This window comes from Priapulus caudatus, unplaced genomic scaffold, assembly GCF_000485595.1.
Source record: "Priapulus caudatus unplaced genomic scaffold, Priapulus_caudatus-5.0.1 Scaffold696, whole genome shotgun sequence".
Taxonomy (NCBI): Eukaryota; Metazoa; Priapulida; class Priapulimorpha; order Priapulimorphida; family Priapulidae; genus Priapulus; species Priapulus caudatus.
In genome coordinates, this window is record NW_014577757.1 from 101,705 (window position 1) to 110,058 (window position 8,354).

At 49.1% G+C, this 8,354-nt stretch overlaps 1 protein-coding gene across 1 annotated transcript in view; it reads right to left on the bottom strand.

The window, feature by feature from the left end:
• LOC106812878 (cilia- and flagella-associated protein 70-like) overlaps window positions 1-8,354 on the bottom strand; it is a 22,133-nt gene that overhangs the window by 11,134 nt on the left and 2,645 nt on the right. The gene's annotated exons all lie outside the window — the stretch shown is intronic.

An 8,354-nucleotide genomic window follows, 5' to 3' on the forward strand; every position in this document is an offset into this window, starting at 1 on the left:
CGCATTGACTGTCGGCCTGACCTGCGTTGTCGACGGCGGAATGGTGTGTCAGAACGTGGCGCTGATGCCAGCGTTAAATTTGCGTTCCTGCCAGCGCTAGCGGGCGGTTCGTCCCCTGCTCTCGCCTGCAGGCCGTTGCAGGTTCTCACACCGACTGCGCGCGGATTATATCGCAGGCGCGTGGCCAGGGTCATTCGCTTCAAAGCGCTTTCCCCTGTACGCGGACCTTGTACGTCGGTCCACACTGACTTGCTCACGTTTCCGCGTATTTGGGGGGGAGGGGCGAGGGTGAAAGAACTTTTTTGTTCCGCATTCTTAGCGACTTTGAACGGCTCCTTTGTACGTTGCTGCAACGGTTTGCGTACCGTGTCATCTGCGGATGAAGACTGTGCGAAGCTTGAAAAGAATTCTTCGGGATGTAAGTGGCCCATTGGTCAGCCTTGTTGGGGTCGCAGCTTGCATTTTCAGCATGTGGTGTCTCAAAGCGGGAATACATAATCACAAGGATCAAGGTCAGTTTGTAAGCTGGACAATGAATTGTCCGGGCAGGCGCAGAGTTGTGCCAAAGACAAGTTTCAGCTGGGGAGCAGTCTAAATCCTCCTTTACCGTGGTGGCGTCCCACCAAGGAGCGTTAGGCGGCAAAGTGCTCACTCCAGGTGTTTGGCTGGGTCTTCATGCGCTTGAGAAGCGATTTCAATTGTCGGTGAGAAATCTCTCTACCATCCCGTTTGCGCAGGATGATTAAGACGTAGTCCGACACGAGTATGGTCCCAAGATTTAGGTTAGCTTCGTGAAATAGCGCGAGACTCAAATGACGGCCACGGTCGGTGGTGATCGGTGTCGGGGTGCTCCAAACACAGGCTATCCACCTATCAACGAACACGCAGGTCGCGAGCGGACTGTTTCAGCAGTCTGGTCGGGTATCGGAATAGCTTTCCGGCGCATCGTGTGTATCGTCCAACGCACAGGTCAACAGTAAGTGGCTACCGTTTGATGTGGGCAGCGGACCAAACTAGTCAAATGTGGCACATGCGCAAATCGCGCATCGGGCCGCACTGAATGTGGCGCAGCGTGCCTTCCCGTGTGTCGAAATACTTTTCGACTTTTGGCATGACGTGCATTGTGGCCCATCTCCGGACATCTTTGTTCATGCGGGCCACATCGAAACGAGAGTGACGGCTTTCCACGGACCGCGCGTACACCAGGGTGTGATAACCAATGTACTCGAGTTGAACACGGCGGCGACCGGTGTGCAGACGGTATGACAGGCCGGTTGTATTCGCCTGATACGTCACAGAAAAAAATTCACCACGTAGAAATCAATGGTACTGTTGCGGAGCCCAAACCTAGTGGCTCGTGTCAGAATCATCAGAGCGACTGACCAAATCAGCATCGCTCTGCTGAGCGTGGCGATCTCTCCCGAAATCGACTCGACGTGTCGGGTCAATGGCAATGCAATGTCAAGGTGTTCAGTTCGGGGTCCCGATTAGGATAATCAAGCAACGACATTGTCGTGCCCTTTAACATGACGTAAATCAGTTCCGTAAACTGTGATGATTGTATTCGAGATGCCGGATTTCGGCGGGCGCTGTGGCAATCGGGCCTAGCGCCGAGAATGAGTGAATGCAGCGGCTGTGGTCCGTGATACACAGAATTGCGTCCATCAAGCCATGTACGCCGAAATGCTTTGATAGCTAAGTACACGGGCAAAAGTTATCGCGGACCAAATGTACTGTAAGCGCGTCTCAGCGGGCAACAATTTGCGTGAAACAGAACGCCGATCCGGCTGCCAGGGCGTACCCGTGAAGTTTGTTGCACAAACTCCGCCTAGTAGCCCGATCAGAATGCCCGTCTACCATGAGACTGAGCGCGCGTTATGTTGGGGTATGCGAGTTAGCAGTGGCGCCGCGCGCTCAACTGCTCTTTGAATCGCAATGGAATGCGCTGCGGTCGCATTCGGTGTCACAAGTCGAGAGCTTTCCTCGACACGCTTGCTGTGCTTACCGAGGAGATCGTTAGAGGCATAAGCGTCTTTGGCGCAGTCGGGGATAACATCTCCGATAGAAATGAACGAGGCCCAAGAAGCCTCTTAGGCGCTTGAGGGATGTGGCGAACCTGCACATCGCGGATAGCGTTCTACCTTATCCGGCAGAGGGCTAATGCCGTCCTGATCAATGTGGTGGGCCGAGGAAATCGAGTTCAGCACAACCGAATGAGCACGTTATTCGGGTTCACCAGCGACACCCGATTGTGTAAGCGGTGAACAGCAAGCGCAAATAGGCTTGCTCGTCTGGCTGCATGTTGCCTTGATGCCGACCAGGCAAGTCGTCTATATACGCGTTAACAAACCGGCAATCGCGCAAAATACCTTGTCGATAAACGCTGAAAGTCGGCGCGGGCGCACGGCGACAATCCGAAAGGCATTCGGATAAACTTCGAATAAACCCGAACGGAGGTGTGATGGCCGTCTTGTGCACATTCACCGCTCCACGCGTATCTGAATATACGCCCCTGACAAGATCTATTTGCAAAAATTTTCTTGCTGTGAAGTCCAGATGCGAAATCCTGTATGATGCGGAACGGCGATAACGGTCGTTTACGCGTCACTCGGTTCACGTTGCGCCGACAGTAACTGTAATCACACACATACGGACGCCATTCACGCGCGGGGACTTTCTTCGCACCATATGCAACGGCGAGGACCAGTTACTTTAAACGCGCCGAAATGCCCTAGGTCCAGCACTATGGTCTTAAATTCGTCCGTGCGTGACGATTTGACAGTTTGTCCCAGACTAGGCTCTGCCGCGGACCGTCGCTGCAACAGGCGGGTCCGTTCGTTTCGTATCGTGAGTGTTACATCGTGCTTTACGGTCGTCGGAATGATACTCACCGGACGGGTTTTATCCCCGAAATACGTTTGAGCATGTGCTCAAAGTAGTGTCGGAATCACGGTCTCCGCTAACCGCCGATAGCGACGCGCGGACAATCGAACGGGCTGCCCATGGGACTACGGAGCCAACTGGTCAGCGGGCATCGACGAGTCGACGTCTGTTGACAGATCGGACACAGAGGAAATGAAATGGTGCAAGAAATCCGCGCCTATGATCGGTCTGTAGGGACATTGCGCGATGGTAAAATCAGCGGCAGCGTTCGACGCAGGCCTAAACCCTAGGTCCACAAGCGTTGGCCGGCATGTAGGAAATGGGTGCCCATTCGCAGCTGCAAGTTCAAGCCCGCCAAACATCCATTCCTCTCTCTTGCCTAAAAGGCGGGAAAACGCTCACTGGCAGCGCGCAGTACGCCCAGAATTGCCTGCGAGAAAAATCTGTGAAGTAAAATAGGCGACTGCAGTGCGCACCAGTGCGGGTCGTCGGCCCTACCGACTGTGCCTTGCCGTTTTTTCGACAATTCGGACGACCGCCGCGCATGAGATCCGCATTCGGTTGCTCTATCTCCAAATCCGTTCATGGTAAACACACCCATTGGATCAGCCCATGTGTGCAGTCCCACTGCCGCGCCGATGCGACTTACCGCCGACTCACAGACTACTAGTTGCGCTGTGATATCGGCCCACTGTAATTGTAAAGTCCCGCACACATCTTAAAGAAGCTTACGGTATGTCTTGACCGTAAGTCTTCGTTTGCATCGGGGCTGTTGCTGTGGCAGACCTGTGCGAACACCGCGTTGTTCCTCGGCGCGGCAAAAGGCAGGGCGAGTTGCTCATCGCCGACACAATCCCTATGGCTTGGAACGTAGACGGTCAAATAATTTTGTCCGCGAGCTCGGCCAGTCACCTCAATGAGAGCGATGTCGCCGTCCTTGTTGAGCAAGAATCAAACGAACTTCGGCAGGCAAACCTTTGTAGAAAACAGTTGCCTTTCATGTATGCCCTTGTCCGATTCTTTTGTCTCGCCAACAACAAGTTGTTCATGCGGCGGGCAAAAGCTGCGGGAGCGGTTTTGCGTTCACCAAGCGTCTTCCTCTGTAAGGACAGTTGGACGCGACGCTGCCTCCGAAGCGCGTGTGGCAAAAATCATCTGCCTTTCAGCATTGAATATGGGCCTTGGTAGCCGGCGGATTCAGCAGGAGATCGCCGCACCTCCTGTGCGATTTCCTGGGTTGACCGAGTACCGAGATGACATGATGGTACCGGCGTGGCCTCTGCAGTAATTTGCCGCGTCGCGCAAACTTGCGCTTCCGCTTGCGCGACCGCATATTTGCGTCACTGCCGCGCAAAGTCGGGAAGCTTATATGCCTAACAGCCCCCCACGACCGGCAGTAAGAACTCCCAGCTGGCACCCAGGTGCGTTTTCTGGTCACGACTCGGTTGTCAACATAAGCGTTAACAAAATTACGCAGAGCAGTGACACGACCGGGTCCGATGAGGCAATGTTACACCAAAACTAATCAATATTGCCTAATTACCCTCGTGAGATCACGTCGGGGTCACCAATTTGTGGGAGAAATGTAGGTTTTTGGGTTGGATAGATTTGTGTATATTGGGTTTACCCAAACACAAACATCATGTGCCAACCCACATCTGCGCATGCGTGTCTACAACCTCCTCACCTTTTTGAGTGACCTCACAAGAATAACTTCAGCAAGACTAGTGGTAATTTCTAGTAGGTTTATTAATATACAGCAGGACTATCCAGAAATTACTTACGCATAAATTAACAAATCACATCACATCAAAAAATGGCTCTGTTTATAATGCGGGAGGCCGCCGCAGATTTTAGCAAATATGGCTACAGAGTAACTAATATCAAACAAAAAATGGCTCTTGTTTATAGTGCGGAAGGCCGCCGCAGAGTTAGCGAATAGGCTGCAAAGTAACATAGTCCAAAGTCGTGGAAATCGTCCGGTGACGATGCAGTGGTCGCCGGTCACGGCGAGTAGAATGACCGGGATGGCAAAACAGTCCTTCGCAAAACGGTTGATCCGACAGTCGACCAGGAACAAGGCTGAGCGGCGTGGAGGTGAGCTGTACCTGTAACTTACACCAGCTGTGAAGTGTAAGCTGCCGGACGTCGAGAAGGCGGGCACAAATCCTTTATGCCCGGGTTTGTCGCTCAAATTAAATCCTCTTCATAAGTCGGCTATTCACTCCCGACACACTGTTGCACGCCACGAGCGGTTGCAGCTATCTGTTAGCCCGTAGTTTCAGCGCAGCAATTACGTTGAATTCCTTGTGCAGCTACGTGGTTCAGCTGCCACTATCTACCTCAGGCTTGACGTGTCCAACCACCTGAGCGTGTCGAACCCCCATTGGTCGTTTACCTCACGTGACCAATGACATGCATATAATCTAGTGCATGATTCGACAACATATAATAACACATCATGAATATACATAACGTTATCAAAAAATCATCAAACCGCCAAAAAGGAACAAATACAAAATGGCATTTAATTAGAACCATCCTGAGACGCTACACCCTATCAATCGTCGCGTACTGCCCTGAAAATCCAACCCGACCGACGGCAGTCACTGCCTTGCCCGTTTGTGTAATTGCGTCGGTGCCCTTTAATCTACTGCCCTAGTTTCGTTTTTAGTCGAATCAACATAACACGTGCGCGTGCGTGCTGTGTTGCAATGCATGAGCTAAAAACCGATAGTCGCAGGAGGGAATAATAACAGCATCGGATAATTATTTCTCCTGATAGCGGGCATGTAAAATTTCTTGTTACTGTACTTCCATTAGCAGAGTGGGGTACAGGGGTCGTACGTGTTACGGTGTAAGCTTACATGCGGGCATATTGTTTTGTACATTAAAAGCAAGACGAATTGTGATGTACTAAATGGCTAATGTGGTGGTGGCAGTCTCAGTTAACCAATGCTAATTTTTGCTACTGCGCTTTACACCCAGCACCTCGTGCGCATGCGTGGCGCATGCGCAGTAGCGCTAGGGTAATTTCAGACTGGGGGTAATCTCAGACCGTGACACCGGCCTCGACCCGAGTCCTCGAGTCCGGAGGGCTCGAGTCCGAGTCCGAGTCCAAGTCATTGCACTCCGAGGCCAAGACCGAGACCGAGGATTTTTGCACAGGGGAGAGATTCCACAGTGCAATGGCGGCCGAAAATGACGTCAATTTTTCTAATAAGGTTTTCTAAAAAAAAATTCTAATGATTTTTTAGAGTTAGGGTTAGGGTTAGGGTCACAATGCACCTTAAAACAGGAGTTTGAGAGTTTGAGTCCATACGGTCGTGACGTCATTGAGCGACGATTCTGGCCGCCATTGCTGTGTGGAATCTCTCCCCTGTGTCGTACTCGAGACCTAGACCAAGGAAAACGGTCTCGAGGCCAAGACCGGCCTCGAGACCTACAACACTGACCTATAGATATACGGGTAATATTGTGTTTTAGATTCTTCGTTACAGTAATTTGACTGGAATATTTTATTGTTTTTGTTTGCGCGATATTCGAAAAGCAAAATGGCAATCATTCATATTAGGCGTAGCGCCATCTCTCGTCAAAATTTCAGACTTTAAGATCTGAAACATTTATTTTCGCATCAAAACTTATGCATATATCGATCATTATCAAGATTATATAGTGGGAGATATGCTATATAATGCATGGGAGTTCTCCCATATATATACTCTTGCTTTATATATCCCCCCTCCCTCTTCTATCACACCCAAGGTGTCATTGACACTTTCATTATTTATAGCCTATGAGCAAATAGCCTACATTACTGTTTTACCTGAAGGATATCACACCATAATTTATCAACATTTTATAAATTTGAAATCGAGAATGCAAGCGTGAAACATTACATTCATTTGACAAACAAAATTTGTGAGGGCTGGTAAATTATAGTGAGGGCTGGTAAAAAATTGCTGTTACCGGCCCTCTGGGCCGGTGCAAACAATCTGAATTTTGTGCCCTGATATATATATATATATATAATATATATATATATTTATAGTATGATAGGCCTAGTATTAGTATTAATATTATCAATATCATATCATATATGATTCACGTATTCACAATGCACGTACCAGTCGTCTAGCTTTTGTAACTGATATAGTAACAGTTTCAATGACATTCTCAGTTGAATCTGCCATAAAGGGAGCTTCGTGTAAAGCAAAAACTAGTAGTTATTGATCAAAAATGATCTAGAGTGTTCACAGTTATGCACCACTTTCCGCCATATTGAACGCACTGTGGGTTACCATGGACACACGTCAAATACACATTTTTGATTGGATAATACCGGAAAATATTGACTTTAGAGGGTAGCAGCACCGTAGCACGGTGCGAGTACACGAGCGAGTGAAGCAATGCGGGCGGTTGTGCAAAGAGTTTTAAAAGCCAGTGTCAAGGGTACGTATGTTTCAGACTGTTTCTACCACTGGCAGCAAGAACAATCCCGCACGTACACGGTACAGCACACACGCGGCCATTGACTATAATAACAACATTATTATAGTCAATATTATAGTAAACTGCGTGTTACAATATGTACAGTACAGTTGTGTACAGTGTGAGTGTACTAAACTACCATAGATATATACAACACAATATACAACACAATATACAACACAATATACAACACAATATACAATACAATGTGTTGTATATATCTATGAAACTACTAATACTATGTATGTAGTGGCCGCGCGCTGGCCGCGCCTTTCCGTTTTACACCGCAGCCTAGGCAAACCGACTGGTGAACCAATCAGAGTCTCGCGTGACGTCAGAATACGTCACGCACAACTCTGCCCGCTCCCAAGTTGAATCAGTGTGTTGAATGCATACATGCAGCTAGACGAGTACCCGTCCTTTCTCACAAGCTCGATATAGCCTATATCGAGCTTGTGAGAAGGGACGGGTACCAGTCTAACATACAGCCTGCTGATGCGCGCATTTGCAAGTACTGTTATGTTTATGTCTTCTAAGTTCTATGTGCATTCGTCGTTGTTATATTTCTGTTCGCACTCCTGTTTCTAAGTTGTACTTTACCGTTGTACTTCTTAACCTTAACTTATTTGTTAATGTTGTTACATTTCTGTTCTCAGTCCTGTTTCTACGACTACGTTGTACTTTACCATTGACGTTGTATTTTTAGCTCATCTGACATAGTCAGATGCAGCTTGTAGAATTGTAGAATCGCGTGATTGTCGTACCTGTCCGTGCCGTGCGTCCGGTCGGCGTCCGTCCGTCCGTCCGTCAACAGTTGGGCAAAATCTTCAACCGCGCTCGAGACGTATCGGTGCCACGATATTCGGGTTCACATCGGGGGGATGTCAACGCCGTTGGGATGTCGAAGCTGGGGTCAAAGTCAAAGGTCAAGAGGTGTAAAAGAAGGGGGAAGATTCATCCTTTAACGTTAAGGTATAGGG